We start from the raw sequence: 14,173 nt of genomic DNA on the forward strand, positions 1-14,173 counted from the left end.
AGGGGTGTAGTGGAGTGTACATGGGTGACAGAGGAGCTTAGAGATGTATATATGGGAAACAGAGGGGAGTACATGGGTGACAGAGGGGTGCAGAGGAGTGTACATGGGTGACAGAAGAGAGTAGAGGTAGAGGAGTGTACATGGGTAACAGATGGGTGTAGAGGAGTTTCCATGGGTGACAGAGGGATGTAGAGGAGTGTATATGGGTGGCAGAGGGTGTGTAGAGGAGTGTATGTGGGTGGCAGAGGGGTGTACAGGAGTGTACATGGGTGACAGGGGGCGTAGGGGGTGACAGAGCGGTGTAGGGGTTGAAAGAGGGGGTACATAGGTGACATTGGGGTGTTGAGAAGTGTACATGGATAACAGAGGAGTGTGGAGGAGTGTACATGGGTATTAGAGGGGTGTACATGGGTGACAGAGGGGTGTAGAGGAGTGTACATGAGTGACAGAGGGGTGAATAGGAGTGTACATGGGTGGCAGATGAGTGTAGAGTAGTGTACATGGGTGGCAGAGGGGTGTAGAGGATTGTATATGAGTGACAGGGAGGCGTAGGGGGTGACAGAGGGATATAGGGGGTGATAGAAGGGTGTACATGGATGACAGAGGGGTGTTGGGGGGTGTAGAGGAGTGTACATGGGTAAAAGAGGAGTGTAGAGGAGTGTACTAGGGTCACAGAGGGGTGTACATGGGTGATAGAGGGGTGTGGAGGAGTGTACATTGGTGACAGAGGAGCGTGGAGGAGTGTACATGGGTAACAGAGGGGTGTAGAGTGATGTACATGGGTGACAGAGGGGATGTAGAGGAGTGTACATGGGTGACAGTGGAGCATAGAGGAGTGTACATGGGAAACAGTGGGGTATAGAGGGGTGTACATGGATGATAGAGGGGTGTAGAGGAGTGTTTATGAGTTGTAGATGAGTGTACCTGAGTGACAGAGGGGTGTAGAAGTGTGTACATGGGTGACAGAGTGGTGGTTCGGGTGATAGAGAGGTGTACATGGGTGACAGAGGGGTGACAGAGGGGTGGACATGGGTGACAGAGGGGTGTAAAGGAGTGTACATTGGTGATAGAGAGGTGTAGAGGGATGTAAATGGGTGACAGAGGGGGTGTAGAGGAGTGTACATGGATGACAGAGGGGGTGTAGAGGAGTGTACATGGGTGAAAGTGGAGCATAGAGAAGAGTATTTGGGTAACTGAGGTGTGTAGAAAGGGTGTACATGGGTGATAGAGAGGTGTAGAAGAGTTTACATGGGTGACTGAGGGGCATTGGGGGGTGACAGAGGGGTGTACATGGGTGACAGAGGGGTGTACATGGGTGTTATAGGGGTATTCATGGGTGAAAGAGGGGTGTAGAAGAAAGTACATATGTGACAGAGGGGTGTAGAGGGGTTTACATGGGTGACAGAGGTGAAAGGGGGTCATAGGGGGTGACAGAGGGGTGTAGGGGTGACAGATGGGTGTAGAGGGGTGTACATGGTTCACAGATGGGTGTAGAAGAGTGTACATGGGTGACAGGGGGCTTAGGGGGTGACAGAGAGGTGGACAGGAGTGACATGGTTGTAACAGAGGGGTGAACAGGGGTGACAAAGGGATCAACGGGTGAATAGTGGGTGAACATGGGTGACAGGCGGATGGACAGCAGTGACAGAGGAGGGGATAGGTGGGGGTGGCCAAGGTGGACATGGATGACAGGGGGTCAGAGGGGTGAACAGGGGTGACAGAGAGGGGTGGACAGGGGTGACAAAGTGACACAGGGGTAAATTGGGGGTGGACATTGGTGACAGAGGGGTAGACTGGGAGGTAGTCAGAGGGGGAATAAACATGGGTGACAGAGGGGTGTGGGGGGTGATAGAGGGTTGTACATGGGTGACAGACGAATGTACATGGGTGACAGAGGAGTGTACTTGGGTGACAGAGGGGTCTAGAGGAGTGTACATGGGTGACAGAGGAGTCGACAGGAGTGACAAGGTGATAACAGAGGGGTGGACAGGGGTGACAAAGGGGCAGAAGGTTGAATACATGGTGGACATGGGTGACAAGGATTTGGTCAATGGGGTGGACAATGGGGGGTGAACATGGGTGACAGGGGGAGGGACAGGGGTGACAGAGGGGTGGATAGGTGGAAGGTACAAGGTTCACATGGATGACAGGTGGGTGGATATGGGAGACAGGGGGGTTAACAGGGGTGAAAGAGGGTCAGAGAGGTGGACAGGGGTGACAGAGAGAGGTGGACAGGGGTGACAGAGAGGGGTGGACATGGGTGACAAAGGGACAGAGGGGTGAATAGGTGGTGGACATTGGTGACAGAGGGTTAGACTGGGGAGTGGTCAGAGGGGGGGTGAACATGGGTGACAGGGGGATGGACAGGGGTGACAGAGGGGTGGTCAAGGTGGACATGTATGACAGGGTGTGGACACGGGAGAAAGGGGCGGTGGACATGGGAGACGGGGTAAAGTGAACAGGGGTGACAGGGGGGTGGACAAGGATGACAAGGGGGATAAAAGAGGGGTGACAGAGGGGTAAAATATTTAATAAAATAATTCAACCACCAAACTAAAAGGCATACCTTCCCATTACATGATTAATTGTTATATACATATTATAAAAAAATTGATATAATAATTAATAAAAAAAAATATTAACAATATGCATTATATTTTAAGTAAAAAAAAAAAACATCTAGATCCCTATGTGTTCCATCTTTTTTTTTTTTTTTTTTTGTTCCTTTTTCTTATGCAGTTTCATAATCCCTGAGATAAGTAGTTCTGGCTCTAGAGTGTTATATATATTAGCGTGTGTAGCATGTATTAGGAACATGTTATCTTATCTGTGTCTTTTTACAGGTGACTGATGCCCGGTGAGAAGGTGTACATGACATATAACCTTGTCAGCTGCAAGAAAGGAACCATGAGACAGGTAATTAATATTTATATTAATTACTGATAACAATCAGGCTAGATGTAATATCTAGACCTGCAGAGATGTCATAGTCTCTCCTATATACATGAAGATATATGTGTTGTTAATAAGTACATCGTCTATAGACAGCTTCCTATATAACACAACCATATCTCAGGTACAGAGATTAGGAACATTTATGATCCTTATTCTCTGTTTTTTATTTGTAGGAATCTCCTTTTTCAATATTTAATAGAATATACTTAACTGACTGCAGAGTTTACAAGTTTTCTTTAGACCAGTGTTTCCAAACCTTTTTCGGCTCTTGGCAAACCTCGGGAAAAAAAATATTTTGCGGGGCACCCCTATTGAAGTTGACAAGCAAAAAAATGAATAAAAAATAGTGTAAAAAGCCGCAATGTACAATGTCTATTTATCTGTGGGTATATAGATTACAGTGCTGCTTTATGCAGCAACTCACAAATGAAATCTTCTCTAATCAGTGTTGTTCCCTTTTCTTTTCCATCTGGACTGGACCATCATCGTCACAATTCTACACCGTTTCACCGTTAAACCTGCAAAACAAACAAATTAGGCTCCGCACTTTTCCAGCATCAGCCTCCAGATTCTCCTGGGGTGTATAGTGGTAACAGAGGGATGTAGAAAGGTGTACATGGGTGACAGGTGTGTAGAGGAGTGCACATGGGTGGCAGAGGGTTGTAGAAGATGGACATGGGTGATAGATGGGTGTACATGGGTGACAGAGGGTGCAGAAGAGTGACAGGGGGCGTAGGGGATGACAGAGGGGTGTACATGGGTGACATAGGGGTGTTGGGCGTGTAGAGGAGTGTACATGGGGGACAAAGGAGCATAGAGAAGTCAAAATGGGTAACAGAGGGGTGTAGATGGGTGACAGAGGGGTGTAGTGTAGTGTACATGGGTGACAGAGGAGCGTAGAGGAGTGTACATGGGTAATAGAGGAGTTGAGAGGAGTGTACATAGGTGATAGAGGGGTGTACATGGGTGACAGGAGGGCATAGGGGGTGACAGAGATGTGTACAGGGGTGACAGCGGGGTGTTGGAGGTGTAGTGAAGTGTACATGGGTGACAGAGGAGCTTAGAGGAGTGTACATGGGTAATAGAGGAGTTTAGAGGAGTGTACATGGGTAACAATGGGGTGTACATGGGTGACGGGTGTAATGGAATGTACATGGGTGACAGAGGGGTGTAGAAGAGTGTACATGGGTCGCAGATGGGTGTAGAGGAGTGTACGTGGGTTACAGGGGGCGTAGAGGATGATAGAGGGGTGTAAGGGGTGATATAGGGGTGTACATTGGTGACAAAGGGGTGTTATGAGTGTACATGGGTAACAGAGGGTTGTAGAGGGGTGATAGAGGGGTGTAGAGGAGTGCACATGGGTGACAGAGGAGTGTAGAAGAGTGTACATGGGTGATAGAGGTGTGTAGAGCAGTGTACATGGGTGACAGAGGAGAGTAGAGGAGTGTACATCGGTAACAGAGGAGTGTAGAGGAGTGTAAATTCATAACAGAGGGGTGTACAAGGGTGAAAGAGGGGTGTAGAGGAGTGTACATGTGTGACAGATTGGTGTAAAGGAGTGTACATGGGTGGCAGAGGAGTGTACATGGGTGGCAGAGGGGTGTTATTTTTTCTTGGGGGGGGGGGTTCTAAATGGTCCAATATGAATCATTTTATTCTGTGATACCATATTCTGCTAGACATAATTTTTTTAAGCTGTGTGAGTGCTTATATCTGTGGTGAGTTGAGATTTTCATTAGGGTCCATACAACTATTTTGAACAATAGGTTTTTTAAAAAGGAGTTGAACCAAATAAATTACAATTCTAGCTTTTATTTTTTGTTGTGTTTTTTCTTTTGGTTTTATTTTTTCGTGGTCACCACACAGGTGAAACTTCGCACCATCATATCTAATATAATAATATTATAGGAGTGTACATGGGTGGCAGAGGGGTGTAGAGGAGAATACATGGGTGACAGAAGGGCATAGGGGTGACAGAGGGGTGTAGGGGGTGATAGAGGAGTGTACATGGGTAACAGAGGGATGTAGAGGAGTGTACATGGTTAACAGAGTGGTGTACATGGGGACAGAGGGGTTTAGAGGAGTGTACATGGGTGCCAGAGGGGTGTAGAGGAGTGTACATGGGAGATAGATGGGTGTATGTGGGTGACAGAAGGGTGTAGAAGAGTGTACATGGATGACAGGGGACGTAGGGGGTGACAGTGGGTGTGCATGGGTGACAGAGGGGTGTAGGTAGTGATAGAGTTGTACATGGGTGACAGAGGAGTGTACATGGTTGACTGAGGGGTGAAAAAGAGTGTACATGGGTGACAGAGGCGTGTAGAGGAGTGTACATGGGTGACAGAGGGTGTACATGGGTGAAAGAGGTGTGTACATGGGTGGCAGAGGGGTGTAGAGGAGTATACTTGGGTGGCAGAGGGGTGTAGAGGGGTTTACATGGATTACAGAGGGGTTTAGAATGTACATGGGTGACAGGGGGTCGTTGGGGGTGACAGAGGGGTGTAGGGGTGACAGATGGGTGTAGAGGGGTGTACTTGGGTGACAGATGGGTGTGGAAGAGTGTACATGGATGACAGGGGGTGTAGGGGTGGACACGGGTGACAAGGATGTCGTCAGAGTGGTTTGCAATGGGGGTTGAACATGGGTGACATGTGGATGGACAGGGATGGCAGAGGGGTGGATAGGGGGTGGCCAAGGTGGACATGGATGACAGGAGAATTGACATGGGAGACAGAGGGTCAGAGGGGTGGACAAGGTGGTAAAAGAGTGGTGTACAAGAGTGACAGAGAGGGGTGGACTGGGGTGACAAAGGGACAGAGGGGTGAATAGGGGGGTAGACATGGGTCACAGAGGTGTAGACTGGGGGGTGGTCAGAGGGGTGGCCAAGGTGGACATGATGACAGAGGGGTGAACATGGGAGATAGGGGGGTGGATATGGGAGACAGGGGGGTGAACAGGGGTTACAGGGCGTCAAAGGGGGGGACAGGGGAGACAGAGAGGGGGGGACAGGGGTGACAAAGGGACAGAGGGGTGAATAGGGGGTGGACATTGGTGACAGAGGGGTAGACTGGAGGTGGTCAGAGGTGTGGATGGTGGGGTGAACATGGGTAACAGGGGGATGGACAGGGGTGGCCAAGGTGGACATGGATGACAGGAGGGTGGACACAGGAGAAAGGGGGGGGTGAACATAGGAGACGGGGGTGAACAGGGGTGACAGAGGCATGGACTAGTATGACAAGGGGGATAAAAGAGGGGTGACAGAGGGGTGAATAGGGGGGTGGACATGGGTGACAGGGGGTAGACTGGGGGGTGGACGGAAGGGGTGAACATGGGTGATGGGGTAGACTGGGGGTTGGACAGGGGAGGGTGAACATGGGTGACAGGACAGGACTGGTGGGTGGACAAGCTGGACATGGAAGACAGGAGAATGGACATGGGAGACAGAGGGTCAGAGGGGTGGACAAGGTGGTAAAAGAGTGGTGCACAAGAGTGACAGAGAGGGGTGGACTGTGGTGACAAAGGGACAGAGTGGTGAATAAGGGGGTAGACGTGGGTGACAGAGGTGTAGACTGGGGGGTGGTCAGAGGGGTGGCCAAGGTGGACATGATGACAGAGGGGGGGACATGGGAGATAGGGGGTGGATATGGGAGACAGGGGGGACAGGGGGTCACAGGGGGGACAGGGGTGACAGAGAGGGGTGGACAGGGGTGACAAAGGGACAGAGGCGTGAATAAGAGGGGTGAATAGGGGGTGGACATTGGTGACAGAAGGTTAGACTGGGGGTGAAAAGGGATCCTCTGACCTTGTGATCCACGTTATGTGTCCATGTGTTCTTATGCAATAAAAAATGTCCTTGCAATTGACCTGCAGTGCTGGATTTCTCTTCTTGCTCAAGTCTGCATCTTCACGTGTAGTCCACACGTTTCTGTGCACTGGAACTAGGAGTGGTGAGCTGGACACCGATGGAGTGTGTGTTTAGAGGGGTGGAAAGGGTACAGTACCTTCAAGCGGGCTCGGTAATCTGGCACAGCTTCCACGGCCAGTTCTTCTCTCCAGCAGGGCACTATTGTTAGCCTCATATATTGCGTCGCAAGGGAGGGGGGGCAGAGGGGTATGCTGGGGGACACTGTATGCACAGTGCACACGCACAGGAACCCCCTCCCCCCTGAAAATGAAAAAATGAAAAATATAAAATTGACGGCAAAATCCTGCGGCACCCTGGTTGGGAATCACTGCTCTAGAGCATGGCATGGACAGGCTGAGGATCTATGTATACTGCCCTCACACCCTTTGTTTCTTCTTGTTCTCTCTTTTGCTAGAGGCAATGGATAGCAGTTTGCAGGGAAGAAAGACACTTTGTGGCCAAGTTTTTAGACCTTTTTTCTGGGGTATCACAAATAAAGTGATGTTCAAATATGTTCGAAATCACATAGGTTATCAGTTAGAGGCAGCTTATTTTGGCCTTGAGGACACAGCAGTTGTTTTGTTTATTAATGTGTAAGAATTTTACAGAATATTTGGAAACATATCAAAATGTAAAACAAAGTGAAATCTCTCAGAGAGCCTTCTGAAAAAGATTAATTTTTCAGTCAATGTAGCTGTTTGTGGGCTCTTTTTTTAAAGAATAACTTCTATTATTTTATGTCACTTTGTGTGGGTCGATATAATGTGTAGAAAAAGCGTTTGTTTTGTTTTTTTTGTTTGTTTTTTTGTTTTTCTGGGGGGTGGGAGGGGTGTTTCTAAATGGTCCAATATGGATAATTTTATTCTGTGACACCATATTCTGCAAGACATAATTTTTTTAAGCTGTGTGAGGGCTTGTATCTGGGGTGAGTTGAGATTTTCATTAAAGGGGTACTCCGGTGAAAATCTTTTTTCTTTTAAATCAACTGGTGGCAGAAAGTTAAACATATTTGTAAATTATATCTATTAAAAAAATCTTAATCCTTCCTGTACTTATTAGCTGCTGAATACTACAGAGGAAATTCTTTTCTTTATGGAATGCTCTCTGATGACATCACGAGCACAGTTCTCTCTGCTGACGTTATTATAATAATAATAGCGCTTTATTTATTGTTGTCCTTAGTGGGATTGGAACCCAAGTCCCCAGCACTGCAAGGCAGCAGTGCTAACCACTGAGCCACCATGCTACCCTTAGCATACATCTGCTATGCATCTGCTATGCATGGTTGCTAAAATGGACAGAGATGTCAGCAGAGAGCACTGTGCTCGTGATATCATCAGTGTTCCAAAAAGAAAGGAATTTCCTCTATAGCATTCAGCAGCTAATAAGTGCTGGAAGGATTAAGATTTTTAATAGAAGTAATTTACAAATATGTTTAACTTTCTGCCACCAGTTGATTTAAAAGAAAAAAGGTTTTCACCGGAGTACCCCTTTAAGGTCCATACAACTTGCCGTGACCCTGCGTCTTACCGGATCGGTCCCGGCGGCTAATGAATGCCGGGACCCTGGGCTAAATCGCGATTTCCCGATCAGCTAGAACGCAAGCGAAGGTCCCCTTACCTGCCTCCGTCACGTCCGATCGGCGATTGATTGCTCCAAGCCTGAAATCCAGCAATCGAGCAATTCGCCGCCGATAACACTGATCTTTGCCGTGTCAATGCACGGCAATGATCTGTGTAGCAGATCAGTGTGTGCAGTGTAATAACCACTAGGGGGGCTATAACACTGCAATAAGAAAGTGTGAAAGAAAAGTTAATAAAGATCACTTAACACTTTCCCTAATAAAAGTAAGAATCACCCCCCCCCCCTTCCCATTTAAAAAAAAAAATGGGTAAATAAAAGTAAACATATGTGGTATCGCCGCGCGTGGAAATGTCCGAACTATAAAAATATATCCTTAATCAACCCCTTGGGGACGGAGCCCATAATGACCCTAAGGACGGGAGCATTTTTTGCAAATCTGACCACTGTTACTTTAAGCATTAATAACTCTGGGATGCTTTTACTTATAAATTTGATTCCGAGATTGTTTTTTTGTGACATATTCTACTTTATGTTAGTGGTAAATTTTCGTCGATACTTGCATCCTTTCTTGGTGAAAAATGCAAATATTTCATGAAAAATGTGAAAATTTTGGATTTTTCTAACTTTGAAGCTCTCTTCTTATAAGGAATATGGATATTCCAAATAAATTATATATTGATTCACATATACAATATGTCTACTTTATGTTTGCATCATAAAATTGATGAGTTTTGACTTTTGGAAAACATCAGAGGGCTTCAAAATTTAGCAGCAATTTTCCAATTTTTCGCAAAATTTTCAAAATCGGAATTTTTCAGGGACCAGTTCAGGTTTGAAGTCTAATTGAAGGGTCTTCTGCTTAGAAATAACCCATAAATGACCCCATTATAAAAACTGCACCCCTCAAAGTATTCAAAATGACATTCAGTAAGTGTGTTAACCCTTTAGGTGTTTCACAGGAATAACAGCAAAGTGAAGGAGAAAATTCAAAATCTTAATTTTTTACACTGGCATGTTCTTGTAGACCCAGTTTTTGAATTTTTACAAGGGGTAAAAGGAAAAAAATCCTCTCAAAATTTGTAACCCAATTTCTCTCGAGTAAGAAAATACCTCATATGTGTATGTCAAGTGTTCGGTGGGTGCACTAGAGGGCTCAGAAGCGAAGGAGCAACAATGGAATTTAGGAGAGTGAGTTTTTCTGAAATGGTTTTTGGGGGGCATGTCCCATTTAGGAAGCCCCTATGGTGCCAGGACAGCAAAACCCCCACATCGCACACTATTATGTAAACGACACCCCTCAAGGAACGTAACAAGGGGTGCGGTGAGCCTTAACACCCCACAGGTGTTTGACAACTTTTTGTTAAAGTCGGATGTGTAAATAAAAAAAAAATGTTTCCAGTAAAATGCTGTTTTTTCCCCAAATTTTACTTTTTTACAAAGGGTAATAGGAGAAAATGCCCCCCAAAATTTGTAACCCCATTTCTTCTGAGTATGGACGTCAAGTGCACTGCGAGCGAACTACAATGCTCAGAAGAGGAGGAGCACCATTGAGCTTTTAGAGAGATAATTTGTTTGGAATGGAAGTCGGGGGCCATGTGCATTTACAAAGCCCCTCGTGGTGCCAGAACAGTGGACTCCCCCCCATGTGACCCCATTTTGGAAACTACACCCCTCACGTAATGTAATAAGGGGTACAGTGAGCATTTACACCCTACTGGCGTTTGACAGATCTTTGGAACAGTGGGCTGAGCAAACAAAAAAATTAAATTTTTCATTTTCACTGACCACTGTTCCAAAAATCTGTCAGACACCTGTGGGGCGTTAATGCTCACTGTACCCCTTGTTACATTCCGTGAGAGGTGTAGTTTCCAAAATGGGGTCACATGTGGGTATTTATTTTTTGGGTTTATGTCAGAACCGCTGTAAAAATCAGCCACCCCTGTGCAAATCACCAATTTAGGCCTCAAATGTACATGGTGCGCTCTCACTCCTGAGCCTTGTTGTGCGCCCGCAGAGCATTTTACGCCCACATATGGGGTATTTCCGTACTCAGGAGAAATTGCCTTACAAATTTTGGGGGTCTTTTTTTCCTTTTACCTCTTGTGAAAATAAAAAGTAAAGGGCAACACCAGTATGTTAGTGTAAAATTTTTTTTTTTTTACACTAACAGGCTGGTGTAGACCCCAACTTTTCCTTTTCATAAGGGGTAAAAGGCGAACAAGCCCCCCAAAATTTGTAGTGCAATTTCTCCCGAGTACGGAAATACCCCATATGTGTCCCTAAACTGTTTCCTTGAAATGCGACAGGGCTCCGAAGTGAGAGAGCACCATGAGGATTTGAGGACTAAATTAGGGATTGCATAGGGGTGGACATAGGGGTATTCTACGCCAGTTATTCCCAAACAGGGTGCCTCCAGCTGTTGCTAAACTCCCAGCATGCCTGGACAGTCAGTGGCTGTCCGGAAATGCTGGGAGTTGTTGTTTTGCAACAGCTGGAGGCTCCGTTTTGGAAACACTGCCGTACAATAGGTTTTTCATTTTCATTGGAGTGGGGGGGGGGACAGTGTACAACTTCCAGCATGCACGGTCTGTCAGTACATGCTGGGAGTTGTAGTTTTGCAACTGCTGGAGGCACACTGGTTGGAAAACCTTCAGTTAGGTTCTGTTACCTAACTCAGTATTTTCCAACCAGTGTGCCTCCAGCTGTTGCAAAACTACAATTCCCAGCATGTACTGATCACAGAAGGGCATGCTGGGAGATGTAGTTATGCAACAGCTGGAGGTACGCAACTACAACTCCCAGCATGCCGAGAAAGCTGTTTTCTGTGTGGGCATGCTGGAATTTGTAGTTTTGCAACATCTGGAGGGCTACAATTTAGAGACCACTGAACAGTGATCTCCAAACTGTGGACCTCCAGATGTTGCAAAACTACAACTCCCAGCATGCCCAGACAGCAAACAGCTGTGTGGGCATGCTAGGAGTTGTAGTTTTGCAAGATCTAGAGGGCAGTATAGAGATCACTGTGCAGTGGTCTCTAAACTGTAGACCTCCAGCTGTTGCAAAACTACAAATTCCAGCATGCCCACACAGCAACCAGCTGTCTGGGCATGCTGGGAGTTGTAGTTTTGCAACATCTGGAGGGTTACAGTCTAGAGACCACTATAGTGGTCTCAGACTGTAGCCCTCTAGATGTTGCTAGGCAACTCACAGGCTTCCGTCGCATCCAGGGAGCCGTCCTCTTCTGCCGCACGCCGCCGCAGATCTCCGTCGCCGCCCGCCGATCGCTGTTGCTCCGCTGCCTCCGGACGGGTTTTTTTTTTAAGTAATACAAAATTTAACCTATATAAGTAGGATATCATTTTAATTGTATGGACCTACAGAATAAAGAGAAGATGTCATTTTTACAGAAAAATGCACTGCGTAGAAACGGAAGCCCCCAAAAATTACAAAATGGCATTTTTTCTTCAATTTTGTTGCACAATTAAGTTTTTTCCGGCTTTGGCGTGGATAATTTGGTAAAATGACTAATGTGCTGCAAAGTAGAATTGGTAGCGCATTTGGAATTTTAGGTGCAAAATTTTAGGTGCAAAATTGAAAGTGTTATGATTTTTAGATAGTGATCAGGAAAAAATGAAAATGCAAAAACGGAAAAACCCTGCATCCTTAAGGGGTTAAATAGGAGTTTAACAAAAAATGACAATTCTAGCTTTTATTTTTGTTGTGTTGTGTTTTTGTTTTGTTTTTTTTTTTTGTTTTTTTGTGGTGGACAGCATACAGGTGAAACTTCACACCATCATATCTAATATAATAATATTATAAAAAATAATTATTCACTCAACCACCCCAGACCTTCAGGGTTATTAGACATTGAATAACAATTCATCCTAAACTACCTGAGACAATGGGTATTAAGGTTATCTCCTTTATGACCCCACACAAGCAAGATCCCTATAAGGATAATACAGAAGAGCTAAAATGTGATTTGAAACTAATGCATTATTAGCATATCCCATGTAATCCAAATGGAGTGACTCCTAACAATACATACTTTTATAATAGTCATGCCAAAGTCCAGTACTTAAGCCTATTAAAATGCAGCAGTAAGATTTAAAATGTGGAGTACATATAATAGTTTACAATGCACAAAAGCTTTTTAACCCCTAGAGAACACAGGATGTACCTTTATGCCTTGGCTGCCTGATACTGGGCACACCAGGAGGTACATATACGTCTTGAGTCCCTACCAGACAATAAAGTGAGCATAGAAGCTGCCATCCAATCATAGATTGTGGATCCCAGCTGCCGGGGACAGGCTGCTAATGGCGAAAATCAACATGATGCCTTCAGATGCTGTGAGCAATACTGATCCCAGCATTTGAAAGGCTTATCGTACCACCTGCAATGCAATCGTGGGGGTTTGAGTCAAGATGGCAGCTGAAGCACCGCTTACCTGCTCCAGGGCTGCTGCAATGATTCTCTTCTATGGTCTGCCTTCTGGTCTGCCAATGCATAGCACTGAACAGTAATAGCAATCTAATGAATAAAAACATTAAATCACCAACTTTTCCCATTTTACAAATAAAAAGTAAAAAAAATAAAATAAACATATTTGGTATCGCAGTGTGTGGAAATATTAAGATATAATGTTAATGATCCCATATGGTGAACGGCATAATATTTAATTTTATATCTAATTAGGATGAATAAAAATTCATCCTAAACCACCTGAGATAATGGGTATTAATATTATCTCATTCATCACCCTACACAAGCAAGATCCCTGTATGGATAATACGGAAGAGCTGTATGGTGAACGGCGCAAACGTTTAAAAAAAAAATTCTAAATTGCTAATATTATTTTGGTTGTGCCATATATTTTATAGTAAAATAAAATGTGTCATTAAAAAGTACAACTGGTCAAACAACAAAAAAAGCCCTCATATGGCCCTGTGGATAGAAAAATAAAAGTTATGGCTCTTAACAGGCAAGGAGGGAAAAATGAAAAAGCAAAAAAGGAAAATTGTCTGTGTCCTCAAGGCTAAAATGGCTCCTTAACCCCTTAAGGACTCAGGGTTTTTTAGTTTTTGCACTTTCGTTTTTTCCTCCTTACCTTTTAAAAATCATAACCCTTTCAATTTTCCACCTAAAATCCATATTATGGCTTATTTTTTGCATCAACAATTCTACTTTGCAGTGTCATTAGTCATTTTACCCAAAAATTCACGGCGAAACGGAAAAAAAAATCATTGTGCGACAAAATCGAAGAAAAAACGCCATTTTGTAACTTTTGGGGGTTTCCGTTTCTACGCAGTGCATATTTCGGTAAAAATGACACCTTGTCATTATTCTTTAGGTCCATTTGGTTAAAATGGTACCCTACTTATATAGGTTTGACTTTGTCGTACTTCTGGAAAAAATCATAACTATCATAATTCAGGAAAATGTATACGTTTAAAAATGTCATCTTCTGACCCCTATAACTTTTTTATTTTTCCACGTACAGGGCGGTATGAGGACTCATTTTTTGCGCCGTGATCTGAAGTTTTTATCAGTAAGATTTTTGTTTTGATCGGACTTTTTGATCACTTTTTATTCATTTTTTAATGGTATAAAAAGTGACCAAAATACGCTTCTGGATTTTTTTGCGCATACGCCATTGACCGAGCAGTTTAATTAATTATATATTTTTATAGTTTCGACATTTACGCACGCGGTGATACCACATATGTT

General features: G+C 44.8%; 1 long non-coding RNA gene across 4 annotated transcripts in view; it reads left to right on the forward strand.

The window, feature by feature from the left end:
* Positions 1–14,173, forward strand: part of LOC130356099 (uncharacterized) — a 79,318-nt gene that overhangs the window by 40,316 nt on the left and 24,829 nt on the right. For 3 of the 4 annotated variants that reach the window (XR_008888781.1, XR_008888780.1, XR_008888783.1), the window contains one exon: positions 2,844–2,916. This is a non-coding gene — a long non-coding RNA (uncharacterized LOC130356099). Of the gene's footprint in view, positions 1–2,843; positions 2,917–3,493; positions 4,530–14,173 lie in introns of those variants that run through there. The other variant, XR_008888782.1, reaches the window with a different exon arrangement.

This window comes from Hyla sarda, chromosome 2, assembly GCF_029499605.1.
Source record: "Hyla sarda isolate aHylSar1 chromosome 2, aHylSar1.hap1, whole genome shotgun sequence".
NCBI classification, from domain to species: Eukaryota; Metazoa; Chordata; class Amphibia; order Anura; family Hylidae; genus Hyla; species Hyla sarda.